The sequence below is a fragment of the Oryctolagus cuniculus genome, chromosome 6, assembly GCF_964237555.1.
Source record: "Oryctolagus cuniculus chromosome 6, mOryCun1.1, whole genome shotgun sequence".
NCBI lineage: Eukaryota > Metazoa > Chordata > Mammalia > Lagomorpha > Leporidae > Oryctolagus > Oryctolagus cuniculus.
The window spans coordinates 96,725,011-96,748,779 of record NC_091437.1 but is presented as its reverse complement, the minus strand read 5'-3'; the positions used below and the strand labels follow the sequence as shown (position 1 = coordinate 96,748,779).

The 23,769-nt window shown below is 38.8% G+C and overlaps 1 long non-coding RNA gene across 3 annotated transcripts in view; it reads right to left on the bottom strand.

The window, feature by feature from the left end:
• LOC138849921 (uncharacterized) overlaps positions 1-7,793 on the bottom strand; it is a 112,216-nt gene extending 104,423 nt beyond the window's left edge. For all 3 annotated transcript variants that reach the window (XR_011389132.1, XR_011389133.1, XR_011389131.1), the window contains exons 1-2: positions 7,377-7,793; positions 7,117-7,241 (exon numbers count right to left, since the gene is read on the bottom strand). This is a non-coding gene — a long non-coding RNA (uncharacterized lncRNA). The remainder of the gene's footprint in view (positions 1-7,116; positions 7,242-7,376) is intronic.
• Between the last annotated feature and the right edge of the window lie 15,976 nt (positions 7,794-23,769).

Genomic DNA, 23,769 nt, shown 5'->3' with positions numbered 1-23,769 from the left:
CAATCCAGCTCTCTGCAAATGCACCTGGGAAAGCAGCAGCAGATGGTCCAAGCCCTTGGGCCCCTGCACGTACATGAGAGGCCTGAAAGAAGCTGCTGGCTCCTGTTTTTGGATCAGCTCAGCTCCAGCTGTTGCAACCAACTGGGGAATGAACCAGCAGATAGAAGACCCACCACCCTCTCTACCTCTCTGTAACAGTCTTTCAAATAAATAAATCTTTAAAAACAATTTCTATCTAGTTTTGAAAATATATAAAAGTATTTTCTGGATCTTCGTATAATATACAGGCCATGCTTTTTACTATTCTTAGATCCTACCAAGAAATTCTAAAGCACAACTCTTGAGAGAATGTCAATCATAGCTATAAAATACTTGGGAGAGAAGAGTCAAAAATGGAAATATTTACCCATTGTACTCTAATACAAGTGGAAGGAATACAAATATATTATGGAGGTAACACAATCCAATAAAATACATGACAAGAAAAGCCACAGACTAATATTACTACTGCTCTGGCTGAAAAGCTATTTCTTGAGGGACTGAGACACTTTAAAATGTTGGAAAAACTCAAGATCCTAAATAAGCAAATTGTTTTAGCATTTCTGTTCCAAGCAATAACATTCAATGACTGCATGGAGATTATTTTCAATGGAGATTTTTATGGGAAAACTATAACTGGAAATAAAAGGAATCTTCTAGCCATAAACATGACGTATCTCTTGTTGCACATGTTGGTGATGACATTTAAGGAGAACTCCAAGCAAAATAAGAGTTATGATGTGTGGTGTCAGCATAATAAAATAAGACTTTTCCCTCTTAAAGGTCAATGTTGAGCTTCATAAAGATGTACAGAATTTCATAGCCTGAAAACTATGTTAAGGGGACAGTGAGAACCAGATGGCAAAAGAGCTTTTTTTTTGAAAAGGAAAATAGAGCCTTGTGCCCCTGCCTTAATTCACTGCAGCACAAATCAGTGTTTTAAACTACCTAGTCCAGAGGTCTTTTAAAAAATATTCATAGACCTGAGTTCTCTTGAAGAATGTGTCCATACAGGAAAAACACATGGGGAGCCGAGCTGTGATCTGAAATAGCCAGCACCGGTCATTATTCCTTCTTCAGTAGGTACAGATTTATAAGGTTATTCACATTATTTATACAGCATTTATTCTCCATTTCTTTTTCTAAACTGATACAAAAATATGATAAAGGATATAGAAAAATTAGGTAGGGGTTAGATGAACTAAAATAGAATGTCAGCTAGGAGATGTCTATGATTCCACTTGGGCTTTATAGGCACACTGCCTGATTTGAATCTGGAATCTATCATAAGCTATGTGACCCGGGACACATTACTAAACCCCTGTTAGTCTTAGTTTTCTCATCTGTAAAGTAGTGGTAGATAATAATAATCTCCTCTAACATGATTGCTGTAATCATGAAGCTGTATAATGAATGTGAAAGACTCAGCAGGTAAAGAGCTTGTACTTTTTTCCTTACATATTACACACACACACACACACACACACACACACACACACACCATTATATAAACATATACCCAGGTAACTCATGTTCCATACAAATCACCCCTTTAAAGTGTATTGTTCTAATTTTACTCTATTGACCTACTCAGTTGTGGAACCCATACCGCAATCAATTTTAGAACACATGCATCCATTATCAATCACTATCCATTTCTTTAAAATGCTTCTCCTCTCCAAATTTGGCACCTAGTCTATACTGCAGCTCCAGGCAACCACAAATCTACTTGTTTATATATATGTCTATTCTGGCCTTTCACATAAATGGGATTATATATTATATAGTCTTTGCAATTGGCTTCTTGCACTATGAATAATGTTTTCCAAGTTTATCCAATGTGTAGTATGTAACGGCATTTTGTTTTATATTGAGGAATTATATTCCATTATGCAAATGGAATATCCACTCACCTGCCAAATATTTGGGTGGTCTCTATTTTTTGACTGTTATGAATAATAACACTATGACTATTCACCATATTGTCACCAATAGTTTTCGATCCCAACCATCCTAGTATGTTTGAAGTACCATCTTCTGGTTTTGATTTGTATTTCTCTGATGGGTAATGATGGTGAACATCTTTGTATGGTCTTTTTATCCATTGTGTATTTTCTTTGGAGCACTGTCTATTTGGATCCTTTCTCCATTTTTATGGTGTTGTCTGTTATTACTGAGTTGTAAGAGATTTTTATGTATCTAGGTATCAAAGACATCATCTCTTATGAATAGGGATGCCAAAACCCTTAACAAAATGTCCATAATCAAATACAGAAGTGAAACAGTACATCATGACCAAGTTGGATAATACATTATCAAGAAAGTGAAGAAAAAAATTCACATGATCACAAGAAAAATCACTTGACAAAAATTGAACATCCCCTCATGATTAAAACACAAACTAAAGATGAAACAAAGCTTCCTAATCTGATAGAGACCATCAACAAAAACTCCACAGTCAATCTAACACTTAATGATGAAGGACTGAATGCATTATCCCTAAGATTAGGAACAAGAAAAGGATGTCCATTTTGCCACCCCTATTCAACATTTTATAGGAAGTTCTAACCAGGAAAATCATATGAAAAAATGAATAAATGTGTTTATATTTGAAATAGAAGTATAACTTTCTCTGTAGATGATAATCTTGTATATAGAAACATCCTAAGGAATACATTAAAAACCTATTTAAAAATAGAGTTCAGCAAGATTATAGGGTACAAGAATAAAATACAAAACTCAATTGTACTTTCATACATCAGCGATGAACAAACTAAAAAAATTTTCATTTTAAAAATTTAATTAAAAAATAATTCTATTTGTAATACCATAAATAAAGAAGAGAGTCATGGAAATACATTTAACAAGTGAAGTATGTGATAGCTAACTTTGTCAACTTGACTGCACCGAGGGATGCTGAAATGCTTGGCAAAAAAAATTCTGGATGAGTCTGTGAGGTTGTTTAGAAAAGAGCTCAGAATCTGAATTGATAGACTGAGTAAGAAGATCATCCTCACCAATGTGGTTGGTCATCATCCAACCCACTGAGGGCTTGAATAGAACAAAAAGGCAGAGGAAAGACAAGTTTGCTTCTGTTTGAGCTGGTACATCCATCTTTTCATACCCTGGAATATTGGCACTCCCAATTCTCATACCTTGGGATTTGGGCCAGTAGTTACAACATCACCCTTCTATGAGAATGCAGGGTTCCCAGGTCTTTGGACTCTGAGATGAACACCAGCATTACTGAGATCTTCAGACACAGACTGGATTATACCACCAGCATTCTTGGCTATCCAGCTTGCAGATAGCAGGTTATGGGACCTCAGAGCTTCCATAGTTATTTAATCCATTTCCTATTTTATCCATATCCATGTATTTCCCTCTTGGTTCTATCTGTCTGGAGAACCCTGACTTATGTAAAGTACAAAACTTATATTCTGAAAGCTAAATAAAATTTTTGAAAAGAAGCTTAAAAGTCCTAAATAAATCAAAACCACTACATATTCACAGATTGAAGACCTAATGTTGTTAAAATAGCAATACTTACCAAATTGATCTAGATAGTCAACATAATCCCAACTAACATTTTGCAGAAATTGACAAATTAATCCTTGAATACATATGGAAATACAAAGAATACAGAACAATAAAGCAATCTTGAAAAAGTTTCCTGATTTTAAAAACTTGCTATAAGGCTATATAGTCTTTAAGATAATATAGTACTAGTTTATGATAGACACAAAGCTCGATGGAACAGAAGTGGGAGTTCAGAAATTTACTTTTTAAAAGAATTATTTTGAAAATCAGAGTTTCAGAAATAGAAGGAGAAAGAGAAAGAGATCTTCCATCTGCTGGTTAACTCCCCAGATGGCCAGAGTGGTCAGCACTAGGCCAGGACAAAGCTAGGAGCCTCACTGAGGTCTCCTACATGGGTAGCAAGGGTCCAAATGCTAGGGCTGTGTTCCACTGCTTTTCCCAGGCTACCAGAAGGGAGCTGATTTGGAAAGGGAGCAGCCAGGACTCAAACCGGTGCTCATATGGGATTCCAGTGTTGCAGGCAATGGCTTTACTCGCTATGTCACAATGCTGACCCCAGACAATTTTTTTTTTTAATTATTACCAAGACAAATTTTGCTGGGATAACTGGATATCCACATCTTAAAGAATTTAGACCTTACTCTCAAAACCCACAGTTAACACAAATTGGATCATAGACACCTAAATGGGAGAGTTTTAACTATACAACTCATTAAAAAGGAGTAAATCTTCATGACTTTGTGTTAGGTATTGATTTCTTAGATGCATCAGAAACATAATAGAAAAAATGGGTTTAATAAAAATGTAAAATTTTTGTGCTTTAAAAAATACCATTATGAAAGTTATGGAACTAGTCACAGAATGGGAGAAAATGTTTGCAAACTATATTTTTAAAATGGACTTGTATCTAAATTGGATGAAGAACTTTATTTGAAGGCAAAGTTAGAGAGAAGGGGGCAGAGAGAGAGAGAGAGATCTTCCATCCACTGACGCACTGCGCCAAATGGCCACAAAAGCAAGAGCTGGGCCAATCCGAAGTTAGAAGCCAGGAGCTTCTTCCAGGTCTCTCACATGGGTGCAGGGCCAAAAGACTTGGGCCATCTTCCACTGCTTTCCCATGCACATTAGCAGGGAGCTGGATCGGAAGTAGAACAGCTGGGATTCAAACCTGTGTCCACATGGGATGCCAGTGCTGCAGGCAGCAGCTTAACCTGCTATGCCACAGCACCGGCTCCTCAAAGAATTTTTATAATTCATAGTAAGAGACAACCCAAGTGAAAATGAAGGATCCACATAGAGATTTAAGATATATAAATGTGCAATAAGAACATCAACAGAGGCTCACCATCATTAGCCATAAAGGAAATGCAAACCAATATCACTGTGAAATAGCTCTTAATACCCACTATGGTGGCTAGAATCATGAAGTGTTGGTGAATCAATTAACTGGATAAAATAGACATCTGTAGATTATTGCTTCAAAAAAGCAGAATACACATTTTCCTCAAGCTCACATGAGACAACATTTAACAGAAAACATTCTGGGCCTTAATCATACCTTAACAATAAAAAGTACAGAGCAACTGCTTTCAGACCACAGTGGAATTAAACTAGGTCAATAACCAGAAGAAAATCTCCAGATTCTTGGAAAATAAACACCCTTCTAAATAACACATGGGTCAAAGAAGAAACCTAAAAATTTTTAAATATTTTCATCTAAAGGAAAATGAAAATACAACTATCAAAAGCTGTGGGATGCAAAGAAGCACTTAAGAGGGAAATTTATAATATTTAATACATACTTTCAAAAAGGAGATATATCTAAAATCACTTATCTAAGCTTCCATCTTAAGGAACAAGTAAAAAAAGAGCAAATTAAAACCAAAGTAGACAGAAGAAATTTAAAAAATCAGAGCAGAAAGCAATACAATAAAAAACAAGAACACAATAGAAAAAAAAAGAGATCAAAAGCAATTCTTTGAAAATGTCAATATAATTAATAAACCTCTACCCAGGCAAAATGAGGAAATAAAGGAGAGGACCCAAAGAACTTGTATCACATAAAGGACATCTCTGTGGATCCTATGGACTTTAAAAGGATAATAAAGGAATGCCATGAAGAACTCCATGCTCCAGAATTTTATAATTGAGATGAACTGGCTCAATTTCTAATCTGCCAGAACTCATACAGGAAGAAAGTAGGCCTATATCTATAATAACCTCTCAAAACAGAACACAGCAGGCCCAGGTGGGTTCACTCGTGAATCCTAACAAACACTCAAAGTATACCAATTCTCTACAACCTCTCAGAAAGCAGAAACAGAGAACCTTACCAATCTCTCATGAGCATAGATGCAGAAAATCCTCCACCAGAGTTTATCAGTAAACCAAAACTAACATTGTCTAAAAACAATTACACACCTTGATTAAGAGATTGATACAAGACATGCAAGGCTGGTTCAACAGTCATCACTGTAGGTAACTTCTCTATAAATAAAGAAGAGAATTTACATGACACACAATTCATCCAGATAGAAAAGGCATTTTGTAAAAGACAACAGCCATTTATGATAAAAACTCTCAATAAACTAGAAATAGAGGGAGACTTCCTCAACCTGAAAAGACTATATACAAAAAACCCCAGCTATTGTTATACTTCAGTGAAAAACTAGATGTTTTCCCACTAAAATCAAAGAAATCTGTCATTTGCTGAAGGTGCCCAGACCTACACCAGAGAACCCTCACCGAGATCACTTGTTCACAATCACCCTCCACGTTTTTCCACTGTGGCCTTTCACAGCTCTCTCTAGCACTCAGCTGGCCAAGAACCTGCACCTGGTTCTCAGTAGATAACTTTCCCAACGACGTGTGAGCAGAGGAGCTCTGTCAGTTGGTTCCACCTTTGGGTGCTTTGCCCTTATCACTTGGTTTGCTCATCACCTTGCGTGTGTGTCTGAGTCTATGTGCCGTAAGTTCAGGGACTGCAATGTTCTTCATCTTGACTCCATCACCTAGCCCACTTAGCTGGCAATCAATTCTGTCCTGCAGAAATGAATGAATATTTAGCAGTGGAAACAAGTTCTTCACCATCCCGGATCCTATATGAACCATAAGGGTCACTGAACAGAGTTGAAAGGTGGGCCCAATTCATGTCATGCCACATTCTTCTACCCCACTGTACAGTCTCAGCCCAAAGAGAGAACAGGGGTTAGACTTCCAGTGATGTCATTTCAGATAATCTTACGTGAGACATGACACAACTTCAAGTTGGTTGTGAAACAGTTCTTTGTGGCTATTCACAGAAGGTATATCGCTGACCTTAAAGTCCATTTCAGTTACTTTCCTTAACATTTGTCAAGATCCAGAGAACAGTCATGGTCTTGCGTGAGGACACATTGAGTAGCTAACAAAGTGGACCTGGTTTTCTTTTGACAATGAGCATCTACTCTCAATCTCCCTTGCCTCCCCACCTTAACATCCACATAAGATATTTTAGTCATGTTATTTTCTGGATTAATCCCCTATTTGGGAACTTACAAAATCAGCTTCAGGCCATGCCCTTGGGTTTTCTATCTCTGATGCTGTATGCTCTTGAGATCCCAAGGTACCGCCAAACCCACTCAAGCTCTTGAAAGGATGCTGCAGGTTGAGGCCCATTTCACCTGCGGGAAATCACGCTACAAGTGAGAACAGTATTTGCTTTTCGGCGTATTTCAGTTCTTACTCAAGCGTATGAGTGGAGTCACTAGGTCATTAAGCCTCCCTGGCTTACACCTCTGAAGACTTAAAGTACTCACCTGAGAGAGCAGCCCAAGAGGCCATGCACTGCATCCATCCCTGGTGGTGGAGACAAGGCCAAGATTTACTGCACCTGGCACGGCAGTGTAGTCACCAGGCAGCCCCCCAGCCTGGCCGGCTGCCCTCAGGCTGTTCCTCTGACAGTTTATACTTTGGCACATTTGCTTGTTGTTGGCACTAGTGCAGAGGGCACAGTGGTCTTCAAAAGCCACCTCTGCTGTTGCAGGGAAAGCCAATCTCTCCTATGGTTGTAGTGCTTCCCCACTCCGGGTATTTGCAGGGCTCATTTTATTTTTATCCAGGAACTCATCCTACCACAACTGTTGGACAACATAAATCCTCTTCCCTTTACAGCGAAATGATTCAGCTCAAGGAAAACCCTGAGAAGTACCCGTTCTTAAGTATGGCTGTGTCTGAGATCGCCAGCTGGTTTGTGGGAATGGAGGGCGGGGCTCATTAATGACATCACAGATAAAGCCACTTGCCTTGCAAGGCGTGTTTTATGCTTGCTGATTGAGCAATCCCACCTGAAGCAGCCACGGGAGCATGGGAAAGTAGGGGCATCCATTCAAGTGTGAATGTGTAAAGATATTCCTGGACTACTAATTATTAATCTCATGCCATGATCAAGTCCCTTGCTGGACTGTGACTCCCTAGCAGTCAGGATCTGTTGTACTCGTTTCTGTGAACACAGTGCCTCTCTGGGTGCCTGGCACATGACGAGGCACTCAATTTGTTGACACTAAGGCAATGACATGAATAAGTAAGCTTGTAAAAATTTATTTGGAATTTAACAAAAAAAGCCTTTAAAAATGTTGGTGATCAGCCACCTCTAATTCGCAAGGGTAACTCCTAAGATAACTACAAATGAGTCACTGTACCTTGCTACAGGGCTGATTTGCCTGCTAGCTTTTGTGTATATTTTATTATTTTTTTTTATTTTTGACAGAGTGGACAGTGAGAGAGAGAGCAACAGAGAGAAAGGTCTTCCTTTTGCCGTTGGTTCACCCTCCAATGGCTGCCGTGGCCGGCGCACCGCGCTGATCCGAAAGCAGGAGCCATGTGCTTATCCTGGTCTCCCATGGGGTGCAGGGCCCAAGCACTTGGCCATCCTCCACTGCACTCCCTGGCCACAGCAGAGAGCTGGCCTGGAAGAGGGGCAACCGGGACTAGAACCCGTTGTGCCGGCGCCGCAAGGCGGAGGATTAGCCTGTTGAGCCACGGCGCCGGCCCGCTTTTGTGTATATTTTAAAGATGTGTATTTTATCAGGCATAAATGCTACTCAAGAAAGTGCTAAAGAAATACACAGAATAAGTGCTACGTAACTTTGATATCAGAAAAACTTTCTATGACTTAAAATACAAAGAATTGGTAATTATGAGCTCATGAAAAGAAAACAAAAGTGAAGCAAACTGGATAATCCTGAACAAAATTAAAAAGAACTAGAGAAAAATATTTACAATTACTAGTAGCCAATACCTTTCTGTCTAGTGTTTATCTGTTTATGTGTAGAAACAGATGTCTTAAGTGTTAACCAAAAAGATGGGCAACTTCATTTTTATAAACTATGCAATATGCAACTTACTTTCTAAAGGGCCCAGTGGATTGTAATTTTATTTTAGGAAATGCATCAGCTGAATGGAAGAGAAGCTAACAACATTCACTGTTCAGGCATAATTCTAAAATAGCAGAATAGCATCTTTAACTAAGCTCACCTGCATTCCTCAGTCTTCACTGAGCTGTTTGATACAGTGATAGGGAAGCTGAGCTTGGAGGCTGCCTGGTCCCGAGCCAAGAAGAAAAGAGCCAGAAGCCTCACTGCCCCAGCTGCTAGAAATCCTTTCTTCACAGTTAGATTACTTTCTTTGTAAGTTTGTGTTTGCTGCACCACGAAAAGTAGACAGAATCGGAACCAGGTGCAATAAACTATCGCCGTGAATGACACGTGTTAAAATGCAACTGTTTCTCATGTTCATTGTCACCAGCTTAAACCTATATTGCCACGGAGTCATTGATTGAAAATAAGCCAGCTGACAGCTCTAAGGCTGTGTTTGCAAGAGTTTTAATGATTTACTTGCAACACATGCTGGATACACACCCCCTCCCCCACCTCCTCCTCCCATTTCCTGGATTTTAATGCAGGAGAAAGGAACTCTATTAAAATGAAAAATCAATCATTCCAGGGGCAAAAAGAAACTTTCTTTGAGAGCATAAATAAGGGCTGCTCAGCACTCAGATGTGATGAAAAATCATTGTTGGGAATCAATGGTCATCTTTGTGGAGAGTTATGGACGCTTTATAACTTGTTAATAGGCCTGAAAGTTTACAGAAGCTTAAACTCTCCCTCATCGCCATTTCCATAAACCTGTGGCAATGACCAGCCTGAGCTGACTTCTCTAAGGCTTCCCTGCACCTCCCTGGGACCACCCAGTCAGGTCTGTTTCAGGTTGTCCAGGCCTGACATGGGTCCCTCACTGTCAGTGCTGGAGAGTTTATATGGAAAAGTACAAACACAAACCAATTACTGTCCTGGCCCTCGTGGGTTACCCTCCGCTCATTTTAGCAACGAAATGAGAATCTGTGTGTGTTGATCTTACTACCTTCCCGGTGCTGGGTTTTGATGCTATTTTCTCAAGAACCTAACTTCAATTTCCCTTCCTTTAGCTGCTGCTTTAACCTCTTGTTCTTAACCAGTCTTTCCTTTCCGGCATGCTCAAATCTGTCCCGAGAAAATACAAAAACACGCTCTTCTCTCTCTGCCGACTAGGACTGACTGCGATTGCAGCAGGAGCCACCATTGCTCTGCTTCCCCTCCCCCACCCCTTTGCTCCTTCTGGCCCACTCCCTACCTATGCTCAGGTGTGTTTACTTTCTCACCTTTTAAATAAACTCAATCACTTTGTGCACTGTAAAAACAATACAAAAACACAAAAATGTTTCATTCCACTCAGTTTCCTATTTGCTTTACCCACCTCTTAGTTTCTCAAATCTGCTTTAAAAAAAAATGAAAAACTCCCTGCCACATGTTTTCATGTATCTGCTCCTACTCTTCTTATCCTGCTTAACGCTGTGGCCCGAGTCCCTGCCTCCATCACCAAATGCTGTATAGCTTTAAAAATGTACGCAACACATGTTAAGGCCTCTCCTCTGGAGATGCTGGGTAGGACTCAGAAATTCTGTGTTTTTACATCTGCACAAAGCAATGTGAGGCCTTGGACCTTTGCAATACGACCCCTGCCCCCAGCTCTATTTTATGTCTTGGTCATCACATCCACCTGCCTTTTCTCAGAGCCCATCCCCCAGCTCTGGCTCTAGTTCCTTGGTTGCCCTTCCTTTACCTCCTTTCCTCCTGAAATGTTTGCCTGCAAGATCAACCACTGAAGCCAGTGCTTCGTCCTGGGCTTTCCTTTGCTGGTGGCACCATCAGCAGAAGCATCCTCAGCACCTCTGTATACCTCAACTTCTAACTTCCTAAGCCAGTTTTTCTCCTGTGATAAGCAGAGCACAGACAAGAGTGTCCTGTCCCCAAGGCCACTACAAGGGAAGACCTTCAAACTCCAGGTTCCCAACTCTTCTGGAACGTCAGAAATACTTACAGAGTGTGCTGGAAACACATGTTTGTAGCACTGGCAGAAATGGATTCTGTAGGTCTGGTGTTTTGAGACCCTGTCTAGTGTGTGTGTGTGTGTGTTTGAGAGACAAAGAGAGAGTGACAAAGAACTCCCATCCACTGGTTTACTCCCCAAATGCCCACAATATCCACAGCAGCACCAGGCAGATTCTAGGACCCTGGAACTCAATCCACATGAGTGGCAAGGACACATGTGCCATCACCCACTGCCTCCCAGGGTGCACATTAGCAGGGAGCTTGAGTTGGAAGCAAAGCCAGGCCTGGAACCCAAACCCTTGAAAATGGGATGCAGGTATTCCAAGCAGTGCCTTAACCCCTGCTCCAAATGCCTGTGCTATAATCTGTGTATTTTTTAAGGTTACGTAGAAAATGGTGATGTGCATAAAAGGGTGAGCACCCTGCTAAACATTGTGATTGTCTAGTTCAGCAGTATTAACCCTGAAGGATTCCAATATTAAAAAAAAATCAAGTGCCATTTCTTGAATTATTCTTGGCAACTCTGATTTATCATGTGTGGGCAGAGTCAGGAAATGAATATTAGCTAACCTAGATGACACTAAGGTAAAGACTTCCTGAACACAATCAAACTTTCTCTCCCTGGAAGGCCAATCCTAGCACATTGCTCCTTCAAACAAATCCAACTGCAAGGCCTCAGAGATCAATAGAGCTCCTGTGTTGTTTTACTGAGGATAGCAGGTCACATCTCATGTTAAAATTCCACTCAAAGGGCCAGCATTGTGGTGCAGCAGGTTAAGCCACCATCTGCAACACCGGCATCCCACAGGAGCACTGGTTTGAGTCCTGGCTGCTCTACTTCCAGTCCAATTCCCTGCTAATGCACCTGGGAGAGCAGCGGAAGATGGCGCAAGTACTTGGGTCACTGTCACCCATGTAAGAGACCTCTATGGAATTCTAGGCTCCTGGCTTTGGCCTAGCCCAGCCCCAGCTGTTATGGCCTATAAATAAATCTTTTTTTTAAGTCTACTCTGAAACAATTGCCAGAATAATCTCCATATCTCCCTCACTTTTGAGAGTTTTTGCTGAGATTAATTTACTAATCTTTTTAAAAAGATTTGTATATTTATTAATTTGAAAGAGAGACAGAGATACACACACATTCGTTCTTCCATCTGCTTGGCTGCCATAACCAAGTCTGAGTCAGGCCAGAGCCAGGAGCCAGGAATCCCACATGGGTGGCAGGGGCCCTAGTACTTGAAGCATCTTCCACTACCTTCCCAGGCACATTAGCAAGAAGCTGGATCAGAAACAGAGCAGTCAGGACTCAAACCAGTGCTCTGAGATGCCAGCATTGCAAGCAGTGGTTTAACCCATTGTGCCACAATGCCAGCCCCTTAACCTTTTAAAACCATGATTTCTGAATGTTTCCTTGCTTTGGGAAGCATCAGCCCTGTGATGACAATTGCAGCAACTGCACTCAGCATCCTGACGTGACTCAGGCCCCTTTTGACACTCTGTGCAATTTATGTGGTGCACCTTCCATGACCGCACAGGCCTGCCCACCGGAAGCAGGACTTAGTAGGAAGGAGGTAATCATTACAAATTGGGCAGCCTTGAGGTCCAGAAGAGAACTGAGAAACATCAAAGAGAATATCTAGGGTGAGAGTCACCTCTCTGGAAGTGTGTCCAGAGAAATTCTAAAAGAAGTGATGAAACTAGTGAAGAAATGCAAGATATCAACAACAACAAAATTAGTGCTGTGGGAAGAGAAAACTAACATGAATGGGGTTGAGGGGAGAATGAAACCTGTCTACCTTGCAGTTCTGACTGGGTGCTTGTCAGCTGGGACAGCAGAGACACCAGGACTAAGTTTCATTTCTCTTTCCGTAGAATCAGATACAGATGTTGGTGGGTAAGGCACAAACAAAGGAATGAATTACTAAGAGATGACCTGGGCTGTTATACAGTTTTCATTTTGTTTTTAGTACACTGACTTCTTGCTTCTTGATAAAACTTTATTGAGTCATTTTCTGGGACGTGGTATCACTCAGAATAATTTTACCATCTTGCTTGCTCCCTTGTCAGCCTTTCTTCTTATGTTTGAGATGCCCAGGACAATTGTGCATGCATGCATGTGTGTGTATGTGTGAGTGTGTATGTGTGAGTGTGTATGTGTATTTTATGGGTTAGCTATAATAGTCTCCAAAAAAAACACATCCATGTTCAGTCACACAACCTCAGACTTCTTCAGTATTTATGAAGGTTGCACAAAGCTTAGGAAAATAAGACATTAGCAATAACATAAATAAAATACTGGCTATTTAAATATAGTCAAATTCACATCATTTTCACAAATAGATTCAAATTGCTAACACATGTTTGCATGTGGTCTTTCAGGTACATAATAAAATGTTAGTGTAAATACCAAGGTAATTTTAATAAATATTATTTGTTTAGACTCTGGATTATGTTATAAAATCAATAAGAATTTTTTGAGCTAATTACAATTACAAAACAGAGAAGCATGTACTAAAATGGCCAAGAACAAGTTATAAAGCTATGTCTGCTTTCAACAGCAATTCTTTTCTTTTTCTGAAGCTATAGCATCTAATATAGTTTGAGTACAGATTCAGTGCTTTGCACAACAGATTGGTTGGCTATTCTATTCCACGTACCAAGGATATGCTACGATCTTATTGTTAGGCTCTCCTATGTAGAAAATTTGGGTTATCTTCAACTTAATGTGATGAAATGTCTACCCGTTAGCTTTCAGGTCCATGATTCCATACTAACCTAAAATCATAACAGGCTCATCCCATTTGGAGGTGGCTACGGCATGCACTCTTAGCCTGATGCTACTAATATTCAGAATATAACATTTTCCTTATCCTGATAATTTGCTTATCTAATCTGGGATCCTTGAGCACCTGTCTCCATGCTAACAAACTGTTAGCTACAGTAACGCAGATCAGTAGGACTGCAATGGCACTGCAGTCCCACTGACATATATTTTAGTCTGTCAGTTATAGTTCTAATTGTCCATTAGTAAATTGGCATTCTGGTTTTTCAAAAATAAATGACTTTCTTGTTCATCTTTGTTCACCCTGCTGTGGAACCACCTGGAGTGAGGATCAGCTTGCAGCATCATGATGCTGGCATTGTTCCTCCTGGGCTCACACATATGGTGCCAGTGGCAGGAGCAATTAAGGACATGGATAAAAATTAGGTGGCTGGGGAAAGCAAAATGGGAGCAATTAAGTTGTTGGAATACACTCCCTTCAGGAAGCAGTGAAAAAGAGCGTGGTGCCCCTTTAATTTCCTTACCACTATGAGGATCCCAGGAGATTGGAATCCAAATCTAATTCCAACATCAGGTATTCTTAAAGAAAAGAGGATTCTCCAAGACTTTCTCCAAGACACTTCTCCACGCTCATTTCCTTGCTTTGGTTTAACTATAGCAAATCTTGCTTTCAAGTTTACTGCATTAAGTCCCCCTTGCAATGCTGAAATCCCCTACTGGAGTGCCAATTCCAAGTCCCAGCTGCTCAGCTTCTGATCCATTTCCCCACTAATGTGCCTGAGAAGGCAGCAGAAAACCGTGCAACTGCTTGGGCCCCTGCAACCCACCTAGGAGAACAAAATGTAGTTCCTGGCTTCTGGCTTTGGTGTGGCCCAGAGATGGCTGTTGTGGCCATTTGGGGAGTGAACCAGCAGATGAAAGATCTCTTGCTCAAACAACTCTCATTCTCTCTCTCTCTCTCACTCTCATACTGCATTTTACATAAATCAGTGTTTCTTTAAAAAAAATGTTAGCTACAATGAATATGTCAATATAGACTGGTTGACCCCACTTCCTTCTAAACATAATCACCACCTTTACACAGAGTCTAACAACAGGCCGTTACATCAAATTACTTCCCAGCAGAGAGTAATGGAAATTGGCCAGTTATTCTATTATCAAAGTCAGTTCTTAATCATTTAAAATGAGTCCCTAATACACTAAACATTTTCCCACTCAATATAAATATGATATCAAAACAACCACCTAGGCCCAAAACAATCCAAATTGTCAACTGTGCTTGCTTCTAGTTTTCTTTATTAACAAAACAAACGTCTAATAGTCCCACTCTTCTAGACAGGTCATTAGATCCAGGTACAACCAAGCCATGGAAAGTCTGAAACAGCAGCTATGGTCATAATAATAAGTGCCTAGTGGAGGTTAACACTAAACTAACAACCTAATGTTAATAGTTTTTGTACCACTTTTCAAGATGAGCTTTCTGAATATTTTCTCCATCATACAAAAGAAGACATGGAAAAAGAAAGATTTTGACTTACTCAGGGTCACTGCAAGTTCAGGTGAAGGAAGGATGGAGGTGTATTTGAACTTAAGCTGTTTGAGTTTATGCTCTGAACCATGGAGCTGTGTGTATAACACTAAAAATGTGTGGGAGGGCAAGGATGAGAAGGCAGAACTGCTAATCTTCCTTTTTCTACTAACAAATACTTCATTTCTCTAAGTTCTTGCTCTTCAAAGTCTGGTTCTTTCACTTGTACATCACCTGGGAGCTTGTTAGAAATGCAGGATTATAATCTGCAGGTTAACAACATTGCCAGTGATTTTTATGCACATAAAATGTTGAGAACCACAGCTCCAGGCCTTATCAGTATAATTTGAAAACCAGTCAGAATAATATCAGTGGTGTATGCCTGCAAGTCACTCCAAATGTTTGAGTAAAAGGGTTGGAAAATGTTTGTCCATGCTCTGAAGCAAATGCTGCATATTATCCAGAACTGGTAAAAATAATTTGTAAATTAATCATAGTTTCTTGGTACATAGTTTGTCAAAGCTGTATGATATGTTCTGTGTTAACTGAGGTTACAAATATGAAAACAACTGAAAAGATATTTGAATTCTGATCTCTGAATTTCATCTGATATTTCAAATATGAACTGTACTTTATTCATAAGTTGAACTTGAGCTAAGATATAGAATCACCCCAGATGCCCATCAACAGAAAAATCTTGATTCATTTCTGGCTTGTTTTTCCCTATGAAGACACTAATTTTTATTCCCATCTTTTAAGAACATGTACAGTCGATGTACATTTTCTCTTTCTTCAATCTATTAATCATGTGTTTTTACATTTTGTAGTAATAACAACTTCTGGAAGTCATTGAATTTTACAAATGAGCATGAAGAAATAAACAAGTAGGCTATAACATCACTGTCTATTCTGATATTTCAATAAGTAGATGCATTTTAATTATTTATGATACTTTCTGATATGCCAGTAAATGCTTTCTAATGCTTATTGTAAAGGCAAAGAAGTCTTGATAATTCTATATCTGATTATCATTTCTTGTTATTAAATTGTTCAATGGAAATGTAAAGTAATACCAATAATGTGATTATGAGAATTAGATTTTTAAACCAGCAAAGTTAGAGCCCTTGCATGACTACAATTTGTGTAATTAATTAGAAAGAACTTTATTTTGCTATATGCTGATGTCATTGCTTTTATGTTGCTACTTGGAATGAACCCCCTTTGCAAACATATTTATCATAAGTAAAAATCAAATGCGTAGTCTATGGTTTGTCCTAAAGACAGCTTAATATGGGCAAAATGCTAATTTCTTCCTGCCAGTATTCACGTGAGTGACTTTGGACAAATAATTTCAATTTTCTAGGCTCTTGCTATTCAAAGTATAGCTCAGTTCTAGGTTCTTGCTGGCATCTGTTAATGGGTCCCCAAATCAGTGAAGGCCACACCTGAGAACTGATGGCTCACGCTTCCCAATGACCCATGAAAATGCCCTGTGGTGGGGGATAACTCGGTGGTCCTCCCTGATGTTCCTGACTTGAATTACCAGGTTCATTACTGGATTTTGATGTTCACCTGCTCCTTTGGATGAATGAGTTTGCATAGTCTGCTCAACCTTAGGTTCATTTCCTTCCCTGGACATGACCTCCTTAACCAACCTCCTCAGCTTTATACTCTCCCTTAGGCTCTATGTGTGTGTGTGTGTGTGTGTGCACGCATTCATATGCATGCATGAATACACATGTGTATATGTGGTGGTGGTGGAGGGTTAGGATCAGATGGAAAAAGTTCTCTGGGTTCTATTTCACTTATTCAGTTTTAAGACTTTTAGTATGCTATGTTAATAAGTAAAACTGAGATTCAAAAGGAGACAAATGAACATTTTGTTGGAAAACTAGTGTGTCAAACTAAAATTCAGTTTCTCAGTTTTATAGCAAGATTTCAAGAGCTTAATAAACACAGGTAACTGGTGTCTGACATACTGGATGATTCAAGTAGAACATTTACACCATGCAGTAAAATTCTACAGTGGTACTCCCAACAGTAGACATTGACTTTGTAATTTATTCCTCATGACAACCTGTAAAGGTGGGTCAATATCCCAATATTTGCACAGAGGGACTCAAGAAACTCAGAGATTCAGGAGTTGCCCTTCCTATTAGGTGAAAGAACTGTAGATTAGAATTACAATTGAGTCATTCATATTTAAGACTGGGATTATTGATCTGGTGGACTCCAACTTTCCTTTTTTTCTAGTTTCTTCTTTCCTATCTGATAACAATATGAAAAAAAAATGTGTCTTAGAGTACAGTTGTATAGCTCGTCATTTGTTCCAGTGCCCTGGTTTTATATATAAATACAGAAAAGAAAATTGTTTCAAGGCCCACATACTAGAAGATGGGAAAGTGTTTCATCTCACCACATTGTTTGCCATAATTGCTATTATCTTGTTTTCCTTTGGCCTCGTTTGATGATAAAGTGGTGGGGAAAATAAGAGAAAAGAAATAATATTCATTAAATCTTGACTTTTTATGGAACATTTCATTGGTTTGTAAGCAAGAATGCTCCGAAGAAGTATTAGCCTCATTTTGCAAACAGCAAATGAGCATGGAGATGATGGAATGGACTGACCCCTGGAGCCTTTTCCATACTTTGAGCAGTGACTTATCCTATCATAATCAATTGTTTTTGATATGTTTCACTTCCTTTGTCATTTTTTCCCCCACATGTATTTGTAGAGTCCCTTATAAGCTGCCTTGATGTCTTCTATAATGTGGCAATGGGCTAATCACTATGATGCCCATGGTCTTGTCATGTATGCTGTCTTCCAAAAGAAGGCTTCTTAGAAAAATGGTGTTGACCATATGACTTAGCTACTGTAATAATGCCTGGTGCTAATAGGGCGCTATTTTGAGGGATGCAACATACACTCTGCACCTGCAGCTTAAACATATCGCCATTTCTTTAAAAGAATACAAGGGCTCTGTGAAGCCATCTGGTAGGTGGACATGGTGCTTCTCATAAGTGTACCTAATGATTCATTTGCAAAGTCATTGCTTCCTGACCACAATTGTAATGTCGTTGATTTAAGGTTTTAGGGCCAAGAGAGAAATGCTCAAAGTCAATTTAGAATTTTAGGAGGCACCCAAATTCTCTTTGTCTTTGGACAACTACATTTGGCTTGGCCTCAATATTTCAGAGGGAAATTAAAATAAATCAGTTCAATTCTAACAAAATATCATCCACATATATCAGAAAGTAAGGAAAGGTAGGAGTAGAATATAGTAAATATTTCACAGTTTAGCTCACAAAAGTTATTCACTACTTCTCTAAGAATGAACCACATTATACATATGGAGTGGCTCCCCAGTAGCTATGTTTACAGTACATATGCATACCTCCTGGCCAAAGTGGATTGATCTATATCTGATCCACATGAGTTCCCTGGATCCACTCCCATGGAAACTTAAACTTAGAACACAGAGAATGGAAAGAGCCCCAGTAATATAGCCTCTCAAAGAAAATATTCATGTCTGTACCATACTCAAGATTTAGTAATACCTTCAATTCTGTGAGAGATGGAAAGAGAGAGAGACTACAATAGATTTTATCTAAAATTACCCAGAATCACTTTATTTTTCTTACAGTCAAATAAATGAGTACTATTTAAAATTTTTTTTAAAAGTCAACATACTAAATCTTAATATTTCCCAGGGAAGCAAGGAAACATTCCCATTGCATAAACGAAGAAACAAATACATTTTCTACTTTTATACAGTTGGTGAATCAGTGGCCAATCAGATTTTGCCTCAGATCTTGGGGACTTCAAAGTTGATGATTTGTTCTTACCTTACTTCTGAAGGTATATAAATGAAGTAGAGCTAAGTCCATAAATGCCATCTAATGCTAAGACACTTGACTGGCAGGTGAAGCCAACATATGCACAGTCAGAAAAATGCAACAGATTCCAAAAAGCTTTAGGATGCAAAGCCTTTCTTTGGCAATCAAAACATGGTGTTGAAATGACTATCAGAAAACCTTAACACCAAAATGGCAAAATGATCTCACATTTTATTTTATAAGAAGTCCATGAATTTGTACAATATCTAAATTATAAACTTTACAATGAAATGTGGAGGTATTTTGAGTACACAGAATTCTAATGAGGCCAAAAAGCTATTTCTAAAAAAGGTCATCATCTACCAATGAGTGGAGGAGTTTATAATTACTAAATGAGAAAGAATTCAAAGGCAGGTCTCTGATTGCATGCAATTACAGAGCTAAAAGTACAGTAGATAATTCTAGAACTGCTGCTAAAAAAGTTTGTTCTCATACATAATTAGGAATTTAATCTTGTGACTTTATTAGCAGCATTAAGCTTTCTGAAGTCTTTTCAAATACTCAACATACTAGTGGTAACGTGTCCCCAGACTTTGACCAAATTAGCACAAATTTTGAATTAATCTGACTTAAGGAAATTTTATTGTAAGTTCACTTTTCATTAGCTCTTCACAGACATCTATGAACATAAACAATTGGAGTTCTTGAAATTTATTGATTAGGCTACATATCTCCTGATCCTTAAGCAAACTAATCCTGTAATGAAGTTAACACAGAGTAATTTACAAATCAGAATCATCGTGAAAATGTGGAAGAAACTGTTCAAGAACACAGAGAGGTTCTCTAAGTGCCTCACAAGAGCCATGCATTGCTGATAATTGAGGAAATGAGCAAATAAAGCTTGGAACTACCACATCAGAACAAACAAAACATGATTGCCACTGTTTGGTTAAAAATGGGCCAGATGATTAAAATATTTCCCACTTCTAATTACAATTCATTTGAATTTAATTTTGAAGTCTTGTGCTGTTCTCTAATGTTTCTTCTATTTTAGTTTTTCAATAGATTAGAATCTCCTTAAGAAACAGTATTTTATACTCCTGTTTCCCTACATTGCCTAGCTTACTGGGTAAACAATAGATTAGGAATGACAAAAAGGTCTTCTGTCCCATCTTCTCATTAGCAGTAATGTCTACCTGGGGAAGTACATTGATAAACATAGTCAACAAGTGACGAGATTGCCAGTAATGAATTAGTGATGTCTGCCATGTCCCCAACAGCAAGACATGACAGCATAAAATGCCACCTTTTTTTCCACCTCATTAGAAGACATTCATTCTATATTGTTTGAATAAAACATGCAAATGAAGAGAAAAGGATGCTTTCAGTTCAATTTTACCATTGAGTTTCATTTTCATCCACATTCAATAAAAGTGTATTGTATTCATTCATTATTAAGCATGGAATCACTAAGAAGTTTAAGGAAAAAAATGACAGTCTGACAAAATTATCAGAGACATTTTGTGTTCCTATCAGATCTATTCCGTCATACTGTTGATGCAAAACTAACTTGCTTGAAATCATCACACCTGTATCTGTGGTACCAAGGATTGTCAGCAGTCAGTATGTGTGCACAGAAATGTGCACAATGCAGCTGGCAAAACACTTGTGCAAAAGGGACATCATGGCATCACCACAGTTAGAGAGAGAATCCCGGTGGTGCTGCTTTGAAAGTGAAGAACTTCTGATGAAGCTAATGTCTACTACCCCAATAGCCTTCAGAACGCTTCTTGCTTAGAAACTGCTATTTCTAGTAAGGAAGAGAACATTACATCCACCCCTGTACCCAATACACATCTGTGTTAACTTGCACACCTCTAAAGTTCTGAATGTATGGCTATCTCTATGAGTTGTAGATGCTTCAAGAAAAGCTGTTTCCCATTATAAGTATCTCTCTGAAATTCCTATTTAATGATGAGAAAAAGACAGCGTTAGGTTTTGTCATTGTTTGCATTTTGTATTATGCAGGAATGGCAGGAAGAACTTGATATACAAGGTGATTTTTCACTAAAAATAGGTTGGAAAAATAAACATTTATTCATTAGTAGCATCATTAGGCCAAAGGAAACTTTAATTATTCTTTTTTTTAAAAAAATATTTTTGAAAGTAACAGAGAGAGGGAGACACAGAGACACAGAGAGATCTTCCATCTGCTACTTTACTCCCCAAATCATCGCAACAGCCAGAGCTAGGCAGATCTGAAGTCAGGAGCCTGGAGCTTCCTCCAGGTCCCCTATGTGGGAGCAGCGGCTCAAGAACTTCAGCCCTCTTCTACTGCTTTCCCAGGCACATCTGCAGAGGGCTGGACCAGAAGAGGAGCAGCTGGGACTTGAACCAGTGCCCATATGGGATGCCAGCACTGTAGGTGGCGGCTTTACCCGCTATGCCATAGAGCCAGCCCCAAACCAAAGGCAACTTTAGAAAAAGTATCGTAATTTACATTTTAGTCTACTTCAGGATCTCACAAAGCCCTAAAGCTTACCCAACTGTTCTGTCAAAGGATACTGTCCTGTGAAGTGCATCTAAATTCAAATAGTTGTTGAAGCAATTGGCAGTTCATTATTCTAGGCATGGTTGAGTGAAACTCTAATAGTCTTTGGACTAAGAAACATTGCAAGTTAAAAAAATAAACAAAAACATGGGTGTTTCTTACAGCAAATGATTAAAAACCATGAGTTTGATGCTGGTTATGCATCCATAGCACCTGCTCCTGACACTATGATAAAGTCTACACTATGCAAGGTGGGTGGCCAAAGAATCTGCAAGGCCACTGGGTTTGACCCCAATTATCTTCTGTTGTAAATAGGCCATATGTCAAATTCCAAGATAAATTGGAAACATTTGATCTATCTCCTGTTCCTAAATTAATTTTAAGGGTTCATTTTCAATTCTTTCAGATCCTTTATTTGGGCTTCTTTGCTCTCGTATTTTAAGGAAAAGACATTTTATAATTTTTAGATGAGAAGATTCTATCAGTATGAACAAACACTTTTGGAAGAAAAGAATTTAACCATCAGCACATATTTTGGGGGAAAATGGCAAGGAAATGACCATATTCAAAATTTAAGTTAATAACCAAAAGGATTCTATATTCATGAAGAAGAAAAAGACAACTAAGAAAACATCCATTGCCATGTTCACTAGAGATGGGTGCTTTAACAAATCCCTTCATTTCCCCATGCAAATTACAGCTATATCTATGCAAACCAACAGAAATAAATATCTCACACATGAAAAATAATATTCCCATGAGCTTTTGAACTCTATCTGGAACAATGCCTCCTTAAGACACACTGTGGAGCCATGAAAAGGTTGTGATTTATTCAAACATTAAAATTGTATTAATGTAAACCAACATAACCTACAATCAAATAGATACTGCATGCATGACTCAGGACAATGTGATTTTCATAAACAATTTGGCATTAAAACTAAACAGCATAGCATACTAAAATACACACTTCAACTTCTCATGGTCCTGAACGTTCAGCATGTACTTCTGAATGTTGCACACAAAAAATGTGTTAGAAAACGGGAATCTGCAAAAATAGTACTTTTTCCTGAAATTCTTTATAATGGAGTGAGTTTTTTTTTAATTTAAGTCTAATTTTGAAGGGTGTTGTTTACTTAGCACAACATCCCTAGAGTTAGATCATTTATTGGTACAAAATGTGTTGTTTTCCTTTCTTTCTTTTCCTTTTTTGCAAGACTTTTTCATGGCATTTGCTTGCCATTGAAACTCCAGATAGAACCACTTTTGTGCTCATTCATATATGACCAGGGCTCTCGTTCTTAAAGCAGAGTTATTGTTTCCACTCCACAGATAACACAAACAGTAGCTTCCAGCAATGGAAAGATGAAACAGAGCTGCAAAGGCAGAAGGCAGGAAAAGCAATAAAAGAAGTGAACAAAAAGAAAAAAAGCTACTGTCACAGAAAGAGAACAGCATCCTGCTCTGTTCCTCTCTGACCTTTGTTGCTACTTAATTTTGAATTTTGTATAGTGATACTGAAGAAGTGATGAGAGGTAAGTGGCAAGGTAAGGACCTCAAATACCCCTCAGGTCATCCTCAGGCTGCTCCTACACCTACCCGCTGACCTCGTGTCCTCACAGTCCCATGCCCCGTTCCCTCACATGCCCCCGAATCTGCTTTTTTCCAGTGTGGTTTCCTCCTCCAGTGCCATCCTTTTTCTGCCTAAATATATAAAAGGGCATCATTACATGTTGAGAAGACAGCTAACGAAGAAAATGTAGGGACGTCTAGCTTAGTGATAAAATATATACATGTCTGTATACATATGCATAGCCTAATGAACTTTCTACCTTTCCACAATAAAGCATTAATAGGACTGAAGCAAGATCCTCACAGTATCAATGATCATTAATGATGTATCCATTACCAATAAGTGTGAGTGTCCCATGGATGATGTCTCTCTATATACACCTAATTACAATATTAAATAGCCAGCATGCATGATTAATTTATTTTCCTAAGCAAGCATATATTTTTATTAAGGACTTGTTTATAAAGAGTCTCTTGTTACACTGAAACACACACACACACACACACACACACA